The sequence below is a fragment of the Heterocephalus glaber genome, unplaced genomic scaffold (genome assembly GCF_053883595.1).
Source record: "Heterocephalus glaber isolate CG9 unplaced genomic scaffold, H.glaber_assembly_v1.0 deba00000470, whole genome shotgun sequence".
NCBI lineage: Eukaryota > Metazoa > Chordata > Mammalia > Rodentia > Bathyergidae > Heterocephalus > Heterocephalus glaber.
In genome coordinates, this window is record NW_028258145.1 from 17173188 (window position 1) to 17187563 (window position 14376).

The window sequence follows — 14376 nt, forward strand, 5'->3', positions numbered from 1 at the left end:
GTGCTCAGCGCCTACTCATACTACTACTTTATATAAATAATAACTGCATTACCATTTAGTGAGCACTTACTATGTGCCCGGCTCTGTGGCTATTTCCCTACCTACTTCATGTCTATTACCTTCACAGGAAAGCCCCAAACTACCCATTTTACAGATGAGGAAATGGGGGCCCTGACTGAAGTCACATAGCTGCGAGGTGGTGAGCCACTGTCCTCGGCTCTAAGGACCCAGTATCTGACCGTGGGGTGAGGGGTGGGGGAGGTGAGCCCGGCAAGGTGTGTAGCTCCTGAGTGGCTCAGGGGATTTCTGGACCCAGCTTTCGCGGGTGTGCGCCGGACATGCAGGGCCAGCCCCGCAGCCCCTCCCGACCAGCAGCCACCCCGGGGTTGGGTTCTGGGCGATGCCTGGTGAAAAGCAGAGCCGGGGAGGCGCCTTCCACAGAGCGCAAATGTGTCCCTTGCCGCGCCCGCTTCTGCTGGAGCCCCCGGCGCGCACAGACAGAAGTTGTGTACACAGGATTTTAGTATTTCCTCTCAGGCTCCAGCCCCAATTTGAGCGCCTGTAAAAGCTTGAACGACGTCCAGTGCGGCGTGGTTTGCTTGAGACCGGCTCCCGGCGCTGAGTCAAAGCAGCCCACACAGGGACCCGGGCGCCTGCGGGGGGCGGGGGCGCGCGGCGCCAGCGCGGGGGCGGGGCGGGGCGGGGAGTCGGGGGGGTCCACACCCAGAGCCGGCCCGCCGCCTTCCAGCCTTCCAGCCGCTCCAGCTGGCCCTGCTGCCGGTGAGCCAACCGCGGGGAATGGGTGCACACATGGGGAGAGGCGAGGCGTGACTGCCTGACCCCTTTCTTCCCGCCGAGCCTAGGAACCTCTCCTGCTCCATTGCGGTAGAGGTCGGCACTCCCTGTGGACGGGAGGCCAGGCTAGATGGCTTCTCTGGGACTGGAGGCTTCTTGTCCCTGAGTTTTAAGTATGCCCCAGCGCCATCCTCCCTGCCTGAAATCAGTCAGGGTTTCCTGACCAGCTGTGCAAGTCTGCAACTCACTACCCTTTCTGGGCATGGAGTCACTGTGACCTGCGAATCTGGGGCTCCCTGCGGCTCTGGCTCCAGCATCTTGGAGTCTGAGGTTAGCGCCAACTGAGGCTGCAGCAAGGTGCGCAAGCTCTGTGCAGGTCAGGTGGGCCTGGTCACGGGATGTGCACAATGACCAGCTGGTGCGGGGAGGCCTCGGTTTCAAGGCCTCGCAGATGGTGGGCCAGGCCAGACAAGGGGCTGGGTCGTGTGGCAGCCCGGAGCACATTTCTCTCTGGGACTGGTCCTGGGGCCCTTGTGGACCCAACAGGACAGACAGGGCATGGAGCTCATGGTGGAGTCGCTAGACATGTTCAGCTACACACTTCACGCACAGCGCTTCGCGACTTTGATTCCAGACGCTCTCCAATCAGCCTTGTGTGCATGTGAGCTCGTGTGTGGCATTTGGCGCTAAATCTGACCTGAACCATACTCATCTGATGACTTGAAGCTTCACAAGACATTTTAGTTTATCTTTATTTTCCTCAGTAGGAATAATCGCACATTGCATTAATGAATATTAATATTGATGTGTTTAATGACAGAGGCTACCCAAGAGCCTGTTGGAGGGAGTAAGGGAGGTTATATAACAAACGTCCTAACATTATATGACTTTTCTAACCCTCTTTTAAGTAAAATTTCCTAGCCCCAAGGGTTTTTGATGAAAAGCTGTGGTTCTGTGAAAACCAGAAAAGAGGCAGTGATTCCAGTGTTTCTGCACAGCGTTCCAGTTGGTGACACTCTGGATAGTGGGCTGTCCACTCAGTGGGCTCCTCAGCCCACTTGGGAGTCCGGATGCAGCTGTATGAGAGCATCCTGGAGAACTAAGAATGATTTTAGTGGTTAAATATGTGGACAATCAAGTGCAATATGATCCTCAAAGCACTTTTCTTTATGTGTGGCTGAAGGAATTTTTTGTGTTGTCTTATTTTGAAATAATTATAGAGTCACAGGAAGGTGCAAAGACATGCACAGGGAGGTCCCACTACTCTGGCCCAGGCCCTCTTTAACAGGGTCTTCTGCAGAGTGGAAGTTTTCCATTTTAGTGAGGTCCAGGTTATCAAGAATTCCTTTTGTGGCTTTTTTTTTTTTTTTGGTACCAGGGATCAAACTCGGGTCCTTGCGCTTGTGGGGCAGGCGGCGAAACCACTGAGCTAAATCCCTGGCCCATTGTGGCTTATTCTTTTTGGCACCAAGAGCTCTTTGCCCAGCTATGGACCCCCAAAGATTTTCTTTTATGTTTAGCTATATAGTTTTGCATTTAAGCCCATTTAAGTCCATGATCCAATTAGAGTTCATTTGTGTATAATGTTAATTCAGGTTCATTTTTTTGCCTATAGGTGTCCAGTGGCTGAAGGGATTCTCTGAAACGTTTTGACTACACCCAGGTTTTACCTTCAATGAAGTAAGGGAGGCCCAGGGAAATTAGGGTTTCCCCAGAGTTACCATGTTCCTCATGAGTGCTGCTTGCTAAGCATCCTGCTCTCTGTCTTCCAGGCCCCTGGCAGGATCACACTCCTGCCACTCTGTGGTTGGGCAGAGCCACACGACTGGCTCTGGCCAATGAGTTCTGAGCAGAAATTGTGTGTGTCTTTTCCAAACTGGAGCATTTAAATGACACCATGAGACCCTCCAGAAGTCTCCCTTCCCCGTGTCAGGGCAACCAACAAGTTAGTGATAGCGGCTGCTCCATCAGCTTGAGTCCCAGGGCTGGGGTTGGAGCAAAGGCCCCTGTGGACTCAGAATGTACATTTGAAATGAACAAGGAGTAGACACTTGGGTTGAAGACATCACACTTTTTAGGCTAGGCAAAAACCAAAGTGTTTTTCTTATTCTCACAAACCACTCGCCACAATACTTCTGACATCTGGAGGAGAGTTTTCCCCAAACCTTCGATTCAGTTATTTTCCATACTGACACTGTGCACACGGAGGCAGCGTCAGCTCTCACACGGGGAGGGATCAGTCCCAGACTGCCCCCTACTTCAGTGCCAAGCACAAGGCCCAGGTTGTTTCACCTGTCTTCTGACTGAGGGTCTAAATGGAGGTTCCCACGGCACCCTCTCAAATTTGAAGAACTTGTTAGAATGGCTCTCAGAACTCAGGGAAACATTTTATCCACACTAACCCACTTATTATAGAGGATATTACAAAGGGTATGATGAACAGCCAGATCCAAGAGGTGTACAGGTCAGGGCACATGGGAGGGGACAGAGGGGTCCCGTGTCCAATCCAGGCATGCCGTCCTCCAGAACTGCTGTGTCTTGCTATCCGGAAGCTCTCTGAACCCTATCCTTGTGGGTTTCACGGGGGCTTCATTACAGCCATGATTGATCGTTTCATTGGCACTGGTGATCAACTCCATCTTCAAACTCCTCCTCTCCCAGAGGTTGAGAGGTAAAGCTGAAAGTCCCAACTGTCTGCGCCTGCATGAGTCTTTCTGGTGACCAGTACCAGATCCAGACGCCATTAGTCATCTCACTAGCATATAAAAGACATTTACCACTCCAAAGATTCCAGGGGCTTTAGACGCTGTGTGCCAGAAAATAGGAGGAAGAACAAATATGTATTTCACAATATCACAAAGCCATTATCACAGCACTATCACAGTATTTCACATTATCACAGCAGGGCTCAGCCTATCCTGATACAGCCACCAAGTTGGATTTTTTGCAGGGTGAGTGTACTATGCTAGGCATTTTCACTTGATCTTCCTGAGTTCTCAAGGATCTCCTTGGCTGGTGATACCTCACCATAAAAGGAGACCAGCCATAGACGTTAGATGGCCCTATCTGAGCCCACTCTGCCACCAGAACCCCTGACCCCAAACAGTAGCTCTCCCAGGACCCTGCAGCCATTCAGCTTAGACAGGGGCAGCAGGGAGCTCCCAAGGTGTGAGTCCTGTGTTCTCAAATGGCTGTAGTTGCTGGCATCTTCCTGCAGGTAAGAAGGCTTCTAGCCCTGTGACTTTACTCTGGAGTCCCCAGGAGGTGGCCATAACCTGTTTTGTCTCCTTCCCACCCAGGCTTCTTAAGGAAACCAGACTCGTCACTCAGCTCAGCTCACAAGCAGGCCAGGTGAGCCACAGCTGAGGACAGGGCCACGGTCATCCTCTCATCTGTCTGTGTGTTCTACACCTGGTCACTCCATCTGTTCTGCTCAAGGCAGGAAGAGGAAGGACAATGAAAAAAAGGAAGAACCTGAAGTCTTTGCTACCTTCCAGATGCCCTCAGGGTAAGACAAGGAAGTCTTGGACCTGAGTGTCCTGGTCCTCAGTCCCTGGTTGCTACTGATCCCTGGGGAGGTGAGACCTGTCACCTCCTTGGCTCTCAGTTTCCTTGGAGTTAAAAGAGTGATTGACATTGGGCCTACATCACAGAGTTTGAATTAAATCAAATAAGAAATGTGAAATGATGTTGGAAAAAAACCAAACCAATGTTCGATGTGAATGAAGCTTACAGAACACAGGAATGGCATGTCATGGGGATGCCCCTGAGTCACCAAAGAGAAGAGTACGATATGGTGTTCCCATGGGTGCCATTCCATGAGCATCTTCTTCCAGCAGAGACCCCCAACTGGGAGCCCTTCTTCTCCTCCCAGAGAGTGGAAAGGAACAGCCTGCCCAACACTACCAGATGTCAGACAGACACTGTGAAGATGATCCTGAGAACAAAGATGCAAGAGAAAAGTTGGTTCCAGGCTTAATAACCATCTGTGGGAATCCTGAAGAATGTACTGGAGACATCAAACCTTGATGAAAATCCACTGACTCAAAAGCTTAATGCTCAGCTGAGAGGAAGGAGACTCTGACGTTTGCCACAGATGGGAGGACCTGGAGGGCTCTAGGTGATCGAAACAACCCAGTAACAAAAGAACAAGGACTGTGTGATTCTACCAGGATAAGGGACCTGGAGGAGGCAAAGTCATAGAGGAGAAAGTAGAAAGCTACCAAGGATGGTGGCAAGGGATGGGGAGCAATTGTTTAACGGGTTCTGAATTTCAGTTTGAGTTCAGTATTTCAGTCACAAAAATACTGGAAATAAATGGTGATGCTTGTCCTATGCTGTGAATGTATTTAATCCCATTGAAATACTAACTCAAAAGAGGGTAAAATGGTAAAATCTTATGTCTACTTTACTGAGATACTAAAACTAGTTTGAAACCAAGAACCTTGAACTAAGAATACAGCAGATTTTAAGCCCAGGAGCGGAGGGAGAGCCAGGAGCACAGGGCTGGAGGTGGGGCAGGGGTTGCAGAAAAGGAGCACCTGAGTCCAAGCCAGTGCCACCTCCTGGTTATGCTGCTTGGGGTTCCACCAGGAGGTGCTGTCAGATGTCACAGTAGCATCGTCATAGTCACACAGATTGAAGTCTATGCCTGCAGAAGCACCATCTTGAAACATATATGGTTCTCATGTCACAGTGTGATGTCATTCACCCCAACACAAATCCTTCTGACTTCCTAGGGTCCTGGGTTTAAACAAAGGGGAGGTGGCCTTCAGCTAAAGATCTGGGTGTGGGAACCTCATTGTCTTAGTCCTTTTGAGCTGCTATAACAAAGTACCATAACCCAAATAGTTTACAAACAACAGCAGTATATTTCTCACAGCTCTGGAGGCTGGAAGTCTGAGATCAACATGGCCAAGGTCTGGTGAGGGACCCCTTGGGGGTTGGAGGCCTCCCTCCCCTCATATGGTGGAAAAGGGCAACAGAGCTGTCTGGGGTTCCTTTAATGGGGCACTGATTCCATTCAGAAGGCCTCCACCCTTAGGGCCTAATCTCGTCTTCAAACCCCAACCATTGAGTAGCATCACACTGGAAGTCAGGATGTCAGTATATGAATTTTAGGGGGACACAAATATTTTGTTTATAGCTATTAAAATTGAGATTCTGCTGTCCCAAGTGAATAAAATCAAGAAAGCCCTAATCCCATCCCTGCTAATATTGTTCTGTCCAAATGAGGCTTGGTGTATCTGGTGTGTGACCCATGACTGTTATCATTCCCTGATGACATTATTAAGCAGCATATAGGAAGGTGGAGTGCATCCACCACAGCTCTGTTCTGGAACAGAAGTGGTTGGAGGCTGAGAAGAGAGGGAAGTTCAGGGTATGGACACAGCTCATGGGGAGGAGACGGAGTCACAGGACCAGAGCTGGTCCCCTGAGAAAACAGGGTGCTCAACCACTAGCACCTGGGACCTCTTGGACCAGGGAAAGCCTGACCACCTGTTACACCTGCCAGCCTCACCTACCCTCTGACACACCCCACAGAGCATAACTACACCTTGGCCTGGTTAGGGAAAGTAAATATACTAAACCACACCTCGCTCTGGAGAGTGTATTTGTTAGGAGAAAATCTGGCTGCTGTGACAGAGACCCAAAGCTTCCTCAATTCTATTCCCATCTCAGCACACAGAGAAAATTATAACAACTGTAACTCACTGGGATAAAAGAATACAGCTGTGTCTTCATCTGATCATGCTGCTAAAACAATTCCATAACTGAAATGTATTACTCACAGTCCTAGAGGCTGGGAAATCCAAGCTCAAGGCACCAGCAGATTTGGTGTCTGGTAAAGTCAGCTTCCTAGTTTATGGCACCTCCTTGCTCTGTCCTCAGATGGTAGCAGAGTGGATCCCTGTTCCCTTCGTCTTTCATGAGGGTACTAATCCCATTCAAGGGCACTTCACTCTTCTAATACCGTCACACAGCAGGCTGCTTGTGTGCAGAGGTAACTGGTCCCAGGACAAAGGCTATCGGTGGCTTCACACACCTATAAACCATTTACAACACACAACATTGGCTGGGCTGTGCTGGCTTAATTAATGTAGATGTCTAATCCTCTCCCATATCAGAGTCAGGGTTATTGTGCTGACTCTGCTGGAAGAAGCCATCAAAGGCCCAGGCTCTGTCTCTGCTGTTGCTTCTCCATCCCTAGCATGTTGCCCCTATCAGCAAGACCCAAGATGGTACAGTACATGCACCTTCCCTCCAGAGACAGGGTAAAGGGGAAGGGAAGGCCGGCTCCTCCTTTCTGAGCATGTATCAGCCATCTTGTGACACAACATATCACCCCAAAACTTAGTACCTTTAAACAATAAGCACAGCTAGGCCTTCTAGCACACACCTGTATCCCAGCCCTCAGGAAGGCTGAGGCAGGAGAATTTCAAGTTCAAGGATAGCCTGGGCTACTTGGCAAGACCCTGCCTCAAGAGAGAAGGAAGGGAGGGAGGGAGGGAGGAAGGAAGGAAAGAGAAAAGAACAATAAGTACATATTCTCTTCATTTCTGTAAGATAGGAACTTGGAGGGTGAGATCAAGGTGTTATTCAGGACCACAGTCATCTGGAGATTCCATCAGGGCTTCAGGATTTGATTCCAAAATGGCTGAATCAGGTGGCTGTTGACAGGAAGCTGAGCTTGGTCCCATGCCACATGGACCTCTCCATAGTGCATCCCTGCTGGGGGTTCACCCCACTGCATGGGGCCATCAGAGAAGCCTTAGAGGCCTTGGTTGGGGCTCATGCTGCCTTTATAGCCTTCTGCTCAGGCCAGGATGGTGGCTGGCTTTATCTCGCCTGCCAACTTGGATCTGTGAGTAGCAGCAGCTCCCTGGACTGCCAGGCTGAGAAGACTAAGGCTGAGCTGGGGCTTGAGAGGAGCTACTGATCAATTAGTGATTGCCCTTCTGTCAGGGTACAGAAGGATAATGTAGTGGCTCAAGTGCCATCATTCCAGCTGCTCATTCTTCTTCACTAGGGGTTCACTCTCACCTCCTCTTCCCCCACCTGGCTGCCTCCCAGGGTAAGAAAAAATTACCCACAATCCCACCCTTCTTCCTTTTGCCAATTTACTGCTAGACCTTCAAGAGTTGTAATCAGAAGGTACATGCTAATTATAAATGCTTTTTCCACTTGGTATTACGGCACAAGGATTTTCCTATGATTGTTTTTTTATATCCTTTTTAAAATAGAGTTAACATAATTTTATTGTAGGAAATACAGAGAACCAACAAGAAAAAAAAATCTTTAAAGCACCTTTAATTCCAAAACCAGTCAGGGACCCCCAGGCAGTAGCAAAGCAGGGGTGGGGGGTCCCCATACTAGTGCCATAGCATTGGAACTTTCCTTGAGTGCCAGAATAAACCAAGATGCTGTTTTTTAAAATGCTAATTCCTTCCTGTAAACTCATTAGAAAAGGTCAGCCCTCCCCAACTCTTGAAAAACCCAAAATGGGCAAAGACTATGAAAAAGGCCATTCATAGAAATAGAAATTGAAGTGCTCAACAAACATGAAAAATGTTCTCTGTTAGCCAGGAAAATGAAAATTAGAACAATGAGATACCCACCTCTCCCAGAAGACTGACAAAAATTCAAGTGTGATAACATTCAGCACAGGCAAGGAAATGGGTGTGAATTGCTATAATCTCTTGGAAAAGTAATCTGGAATTGTTTGTTAAAATTTAAAAAACTCTACAGGTACATATGACAGTACAAGGGCTGGGGATTTAGCTCAGTGGTTCTGCCGCCTGCCTTGTAAGCTCAAGGATCCGAGTTTGAACCCCGGTACCAAAAAAAAAACCATACAAAATACGTTTGACAGTACAGCCTCCCTTCCAGGCTCTACAGAAGTAAAAAAACACCAGAGCATACAGAGGCACCTACAAGGATATTTACTAAAGTACTCACTCATTGAGTATTTGTTGATCAGTTACTCTGGGTCAGGAACTGTGTGGACACTAAGGATAGAGGTGAACAAAACCAACATAAATCCCTGCTCCCATCAAGTTCACCTTGTAGAAAGAAGCACCAGTCAAGCTATTTACAATACAGCATGTTCCTTGGTGATAAATACTATGGAGAAGATAGAAAGAAGATGAGGGAAGTGTATGGGGGTGTGGCTTAAAAGAGACTGATCAGCGAAGGTGTTAAGGAAAAGGTAGCATCTAGTCAAAGAACTGAAGACAAAGGTACAAGCCATGAGGAAATTCAGAGAACAGCCAACGCCAGGACTTAGAGGCAGAGGAACACACAGAGGACAGTAGCAGGTGATAAGGTCAAGGAGGTACAAGGAGCAGGTGGCTCAGGGCCTTGGAGGTCACTCTAAGGGCTTGGCTTCACTCTGAGTAGTTTCTAGCCATGTCTGGGCTACAGATAGGAATTTGGAAGTCATCAGCATCCAAAGGGCATGACACCCTGAGCGAGTGAGGACAGAGGACCACAGAGAACCCAGCACACGCCCACAAACAAAGGGGCTGAGGGGAAGCATCCAGAAGAATCCAGAAGCATCGGAGGCAAAGCAGAGATAGGTTCCCAGAGCCAAATGAAGAGAGGACCTCGGGGAGGGGGCATAGGCTGTGTCAAATGTCTGAGGAGAGCTAGGGACCAAGCTTGGGCTTGGCAGATGGCCATCCTGAAGGACAAAGCCGGAAGATGCCGGCTCTGGAAAGACCCCAATTGCTGAGGGTGACGCTTGGACAAACCCTTCACTGGGGACGTGGGAAGGACCTCGAGCACGGAGGAGCAAGAGGGCAGCAGCTGACAGGGCTGTGAGCAGCTGCAGCAGGCAGCTGTGCGGCTCCAGGGAACAATGGGGCGCCCTGTGTCCTTGAGCCCCCGGGCGGGCGCCTCTTACCAGGGCCAAGAAAGCGGATCCCTGCACTAATTAAGTCTCATCAACAGCAGCGGTGCTCGCCAAGGCCCTGGTTCCAAGGAAGCTGCAGACAGCAGGGACAGGCGTGGGCTCCCTGGACCCTCGCTCAGGCAGGAGGAGGAAACGAGACCCTGAAGAAGGGGTGGCCAAGAGGAAGGCTGCAGCCCTGGGAGGGGGCTGGGGGCCTGGGAGGGGTCAGGCCAGCCGAGGCCAGAGCTGAGAGAAAAGCAGATGGAATGACTTTTCCTTCCTGTGTGGGGGATGCTTGGCCAAGCAGGCTTAAAATGGTGAATTTATAGTAGAAAGGATTTGGGTTCTTAACTCAGCCTGAGTGGGTAGATACTATCCAGTGAGCTAGAAGTAAAGAGGCTTTGGTATCCTTTCTTCCAACTGCTGATTTTGCAAAGGCAGAAACTGAGGCTCAGAGAGGGAACAATTTGAGCTGTGTCACCCAGCAGTGAGTGACAGGGCTGAGCACCCTGGCACCTGTGACGATCTCCACGCTCTGTGGATGTTGCTGCCACCCGCCCTGTGCTCCCTTACCTGAAATCTGCCATGCTGTGCAGGACACCCCAGCGATGGTGTGGGTGGGCAGGACACTGGGCTCATCATACAGCCCCTCACCAGGGCACAGACAGATCAGGAGACACTTGTGCCTGGGGACACAAGCCAGGCACACTGCTGCCTGCTAGGAGTGTACAAACTGAGCTGGAAAGACAGACAGGGACACAAGTAACCGTGAGCTTGAGGGGACAGGCCTGGGAGGTCCACAGGCTATGGAGGTTTGGGTCCATAGGCTCTGGTAAAGTGAACTTTGTCCACATTTGAAGGGTGAACATCCATCTATTTATAATTCCTTTATTATTTTTTGATTTATTTAAAAACTCTGGAAGGTCTTTGGTCCTTCCAGTAGTTCCCTGGCTCAAAAGCTAACCTCACAGGAGATTACAGCCCTTGTGTCCAGAACAATGTGACCTTTAGGCTGTGTGTGGCTGTAGCATCTGGGTGGGGCCTTCTAATCAGAGCCCAGAATTCAAGTATCCAAGCAAGACAGGCAGTTTGGGGGCCCAGAGGGACACTGCCTATCCAGGAGGGACTCTGGAGGTCACAGGACCACAGGACCACTGTCTGCTTGTAGAGGTCACCCATGGGGTTGAAGATCTGGCCAGGTTGAAGCCCAGGTCTTCCAGTTCATAGAAGGGGCTATGTTCTCTGTATGCCACTGGGGGCTCTGCTCTGGGCATTTCCTCACGTGCCAGAGCACTGTCCTGCCCCCCCAAGGGATCACTCCCTGGACCCCTTAGTCCTCTTGTCTGCCTGCCAGAACCAGTATCTATGGGAGAGACTAACAGGGAAGGGAGTGAGGGCAGGGCTCAGAACAGCCCATCAACCTCCTTGTCAGACTGTGAGCTGTGAAGATGCCAAAAGGGGCCAGAGCCTCCTGGCCAGCTGCTCCCCTCAAGCTTGGCTCTGTCCAGTCCTGTCCCCAAAGCCAGGGAGACAGCTCTGACAGATGGCACCCGCCCTGAGCTGTCAGTCTTCCCTGCAGGTCCCCACAGGCCTTTGGGACCAAGTGTCCTATAGGATTCAAAGGACAAAGCTCTCCCTTGCTCTCCCCACAGGGCTGGCCAATAATTTCCCTTTCGGATATCTTCTGATGGCTTTCCCTGTCAGGGCTTCAGCCTCTGCTTTGAGTTTGGAGACGTGACCAAAGCAACTGTGTGGGTGAGAAAAGCCTGGTCCATCCTAAATCCAAATATTCTAGTGGCTTCATAAACTGTCAATCTCCAAACTGTGTTCTAGGAACCCGTTGGGATTCCACAAGGAGTCAGAGCCTGAAATAAAGAGCAAGCACTGCATTTACAGGGCAGATGATCAATGAGTAGTCTGTCGATACAATGGAACATTGCTCTGCTGTATGAAAGGAAGGAAATTCTAACACGTGCTACCATATCCATGGACTTTGAAAATGTTATGCCCAGTGAAATAAGTTTAATAGAAGACAAAAATATTATCCATTCCATTTCTATTAAGTGCCTAGAAGAGGCAAATTCATGGAAAAAGAACGTCTCCATGGGCATAGGGGGTTTTATAATAAAAAGTTAGGAGTATATATAGTACTGATGGTTCTATGACATTAGGAATGTATTTACTGCTACCCGATTGTATACTTACAAGTAGTTAAAATGATTCACAATATTTTATGCATATTTTATCACAATAGAAATTTTAAATATATATGCATAGATTTGAATAAGTTTGAGAGGAACTGAGTTCACAAGATTAAATGTCAGAGCCTTTACAAAGGGGATATATTAAGCCATGGTCCCCACTGGAGTGGACCACTGAACTCTGTGTTCTTAAAAGGCCTCACCTTATTAATCTTAGAGCTGTTCCTCAAATTACAGTATTTGGCTTCTTAGACAGCTTTTCACCCCTGCAAGACACATTAAAATCTCTGCCAGACCCCCTTGCCCTGATTTTTGTTTTTTAAAACAAAGGTCACTATAACATTACTGAAGTATTCTATTTTCATCTACAAAAATGGAAATTTCTCCATTTTGAGTCCTCAAAGCATTTTTAGTTCTTTACTTTAAAAAAAAAGTGTGTGTGTGCATGTGTGTGTTGCACGCATGTGTATGTGCATGCAAGGGGGGAATTCTCTAGAAACTTCTGGTTGTAGGCCTGGAAATGCAATCCCAAGGATAAAAGCATGTCGTCTGTGGGCCAGATGGCTTTGAAGGTGGTTTAAGGCATGTTTTTGGCTCTGCCTGCCTGACAGAGAGGGGCAGGCTCTGTCCTGTCCCCTCCTCCCTGTTGTTGCCCATCTGCTGCCCCTGGACAAGCCCTGGGGACTGGAGGCCTGGGGACAATAGTGTGGCTGGTCCAGGGCCATGTGTCGATCCTCTAAGAGACAGGACCCTGGTCCCATGCAGCTGAGCAGGTGGGCAGCCTGGTCAGCTGCCCTGGTGGCTTATAACCCATCCACTGGCCACCATACTTCATAATGGAATACTCTCAGGCCCCGGATTGGTGACGACCAGGGAGCCAGTGGCCAGGGGGTGGGGGTAGGGCTGTCAGAATAAAGAAAAAGAAGACTGGATTTAAACGCCAGCTGTGGGACAACTTGGGGGTGAGTCACTGCCCAGAAATGTAGTGTCAGGGAGTAAAGCCAGAGCGAGGAGAAATTTATAACTGCCGGAAACATGGTGAACCTGTCAAAAATAAATGACATTAGCCTCAAAAATTAGGAAGTCAAAAGCAAAGTCTTCTTTGTTGTTTATTTTGAGAATATAAACATTTTTAAAATGTATTAAAATAGGAAAAACAACTCCATACAGCAATACCTTGTATAAGTGGTGCTCTAGGGACATGGAGGAAGTGGCCGTGTTCCCTTGAGTGGATACAGGCAGAGGGAAGGATCAGCCACAGGAGGTGGTTGAGGGTGAGATTTGGAATTCAGCAGACCCAGGAGATCTGGGATGTGAGTTCCTGAGATTCTACAGGAATCTGGGTAGCTGCTGGGCTTCCCACTGGACAAGGGGAGGGATGTTTTTATTTATAGGTGAAAAGGAAAGGTGAGCCCTAGGACGGGGAAGGGTAAGCACCAGGTCACTGCTGTAGGATTAAGCAGGGCCTCTCTGTCTGTCCCCAGGTTCTGGGAGTAAAAGAACCCGAGGAAGCCAAGGGCCTGGTGGGAAGTGACACAGAGGAAAGTCTGGGTACAAGGTAAACAAGGTCCAGAAAGAACCTTGTTTCCAGGCAGCCAGAGGAAAGGAAACAGACATGATCTAGAAAGAGGGGCTGTGAACATCTCAGGATGGAATTTGGACAGCACCCCCAGAAGCCCAAGCTGGGGGCACAGCCCGGCTCAGGGGAAACTGGGAGACCTTGGAGACATTGGAGGAGTGGACGGACCGCCCACCATGGGTAGCAAAGGAGCCTGTACTTCAACCTGCAGGCCACGGGCCCACATCCCTGTGGAAATGAGCCTGTGTCAGCCATGAAGAGGAAAGAGCAGAAGAGACCTGTGAGCACTAACCAGCATACCCTCAGCCATGTCATCCCGTGGTCCCCCAGCACGAGGGCCTGCTCCAGGGAGGCCATGAGACCAGGTGGCAAAGAGAGCTCCTTGGCTGATTCACAGTAGCTGTGGGAAGCAAGGGCCTTTGAGAAAAAGGTTAGTGACATGTAGACAGAACTGGAGGGCTGTGGCCGTGTGCACGCACTCACCCACATATTTGATCCATGTTTATTCAGAGTCCACTGGGCTCAGGCACTTGTGCTAAGAAACTGTTCCCTGCAAAGGCTCAGCCCCAGAAAAAGCAAACATTCCCAAGTCTGGGCTTTGCCCTGGCCCTGGCCCCTTCTCCCTTTGACCTTGTAAAAGGTCATCTAGCCTGGGTCCCATTCTACCTGAGTCTTAACCAAATAGATGCTTGGTAGTTATTTGTGGAGGGAAAAAAAACAAACATGAGTGAATTATTATTATTTTTTTTTAGTACTGAGATTTGAACCCAGGGCTTCCACATTGAGCTACCTCCATAGCCCTATTTTATTTTTTTTAATTTTGAGATGAGGTCTCACTAAGTTGACCAGGTTGGGCTTGAATTTGTGATCCTCCTACCTCAGCCTCCCTGAGTGGAGGGATTATACAT

At 49.3% G+C, this 14376-nt stretch overlaps 1 long non-coding RNA gene across 1 annotated transcript; it reads left to right on the forward strand.

Annotated features, from left to right (window-relative positions):
- The first annotated feature begins 702 nt into the window (after nucleotides 1-702).
- LOC110349092 (uncharacterized) lies at nucleotides 703-5535 on the forward strand. Its single transcript, XR_002394844.2, has 3 exons — nucleotides 703-780; nucleotides 2411-4012; nucleotides 4095-5535. It is a non-coding gene; the product is annotated as an uncharacterized LOC110349092 (long non-coding RNA).
- The last annotated feature ends 8841 nt before the right edge of the window (nucleotides 5536-14376 follow it).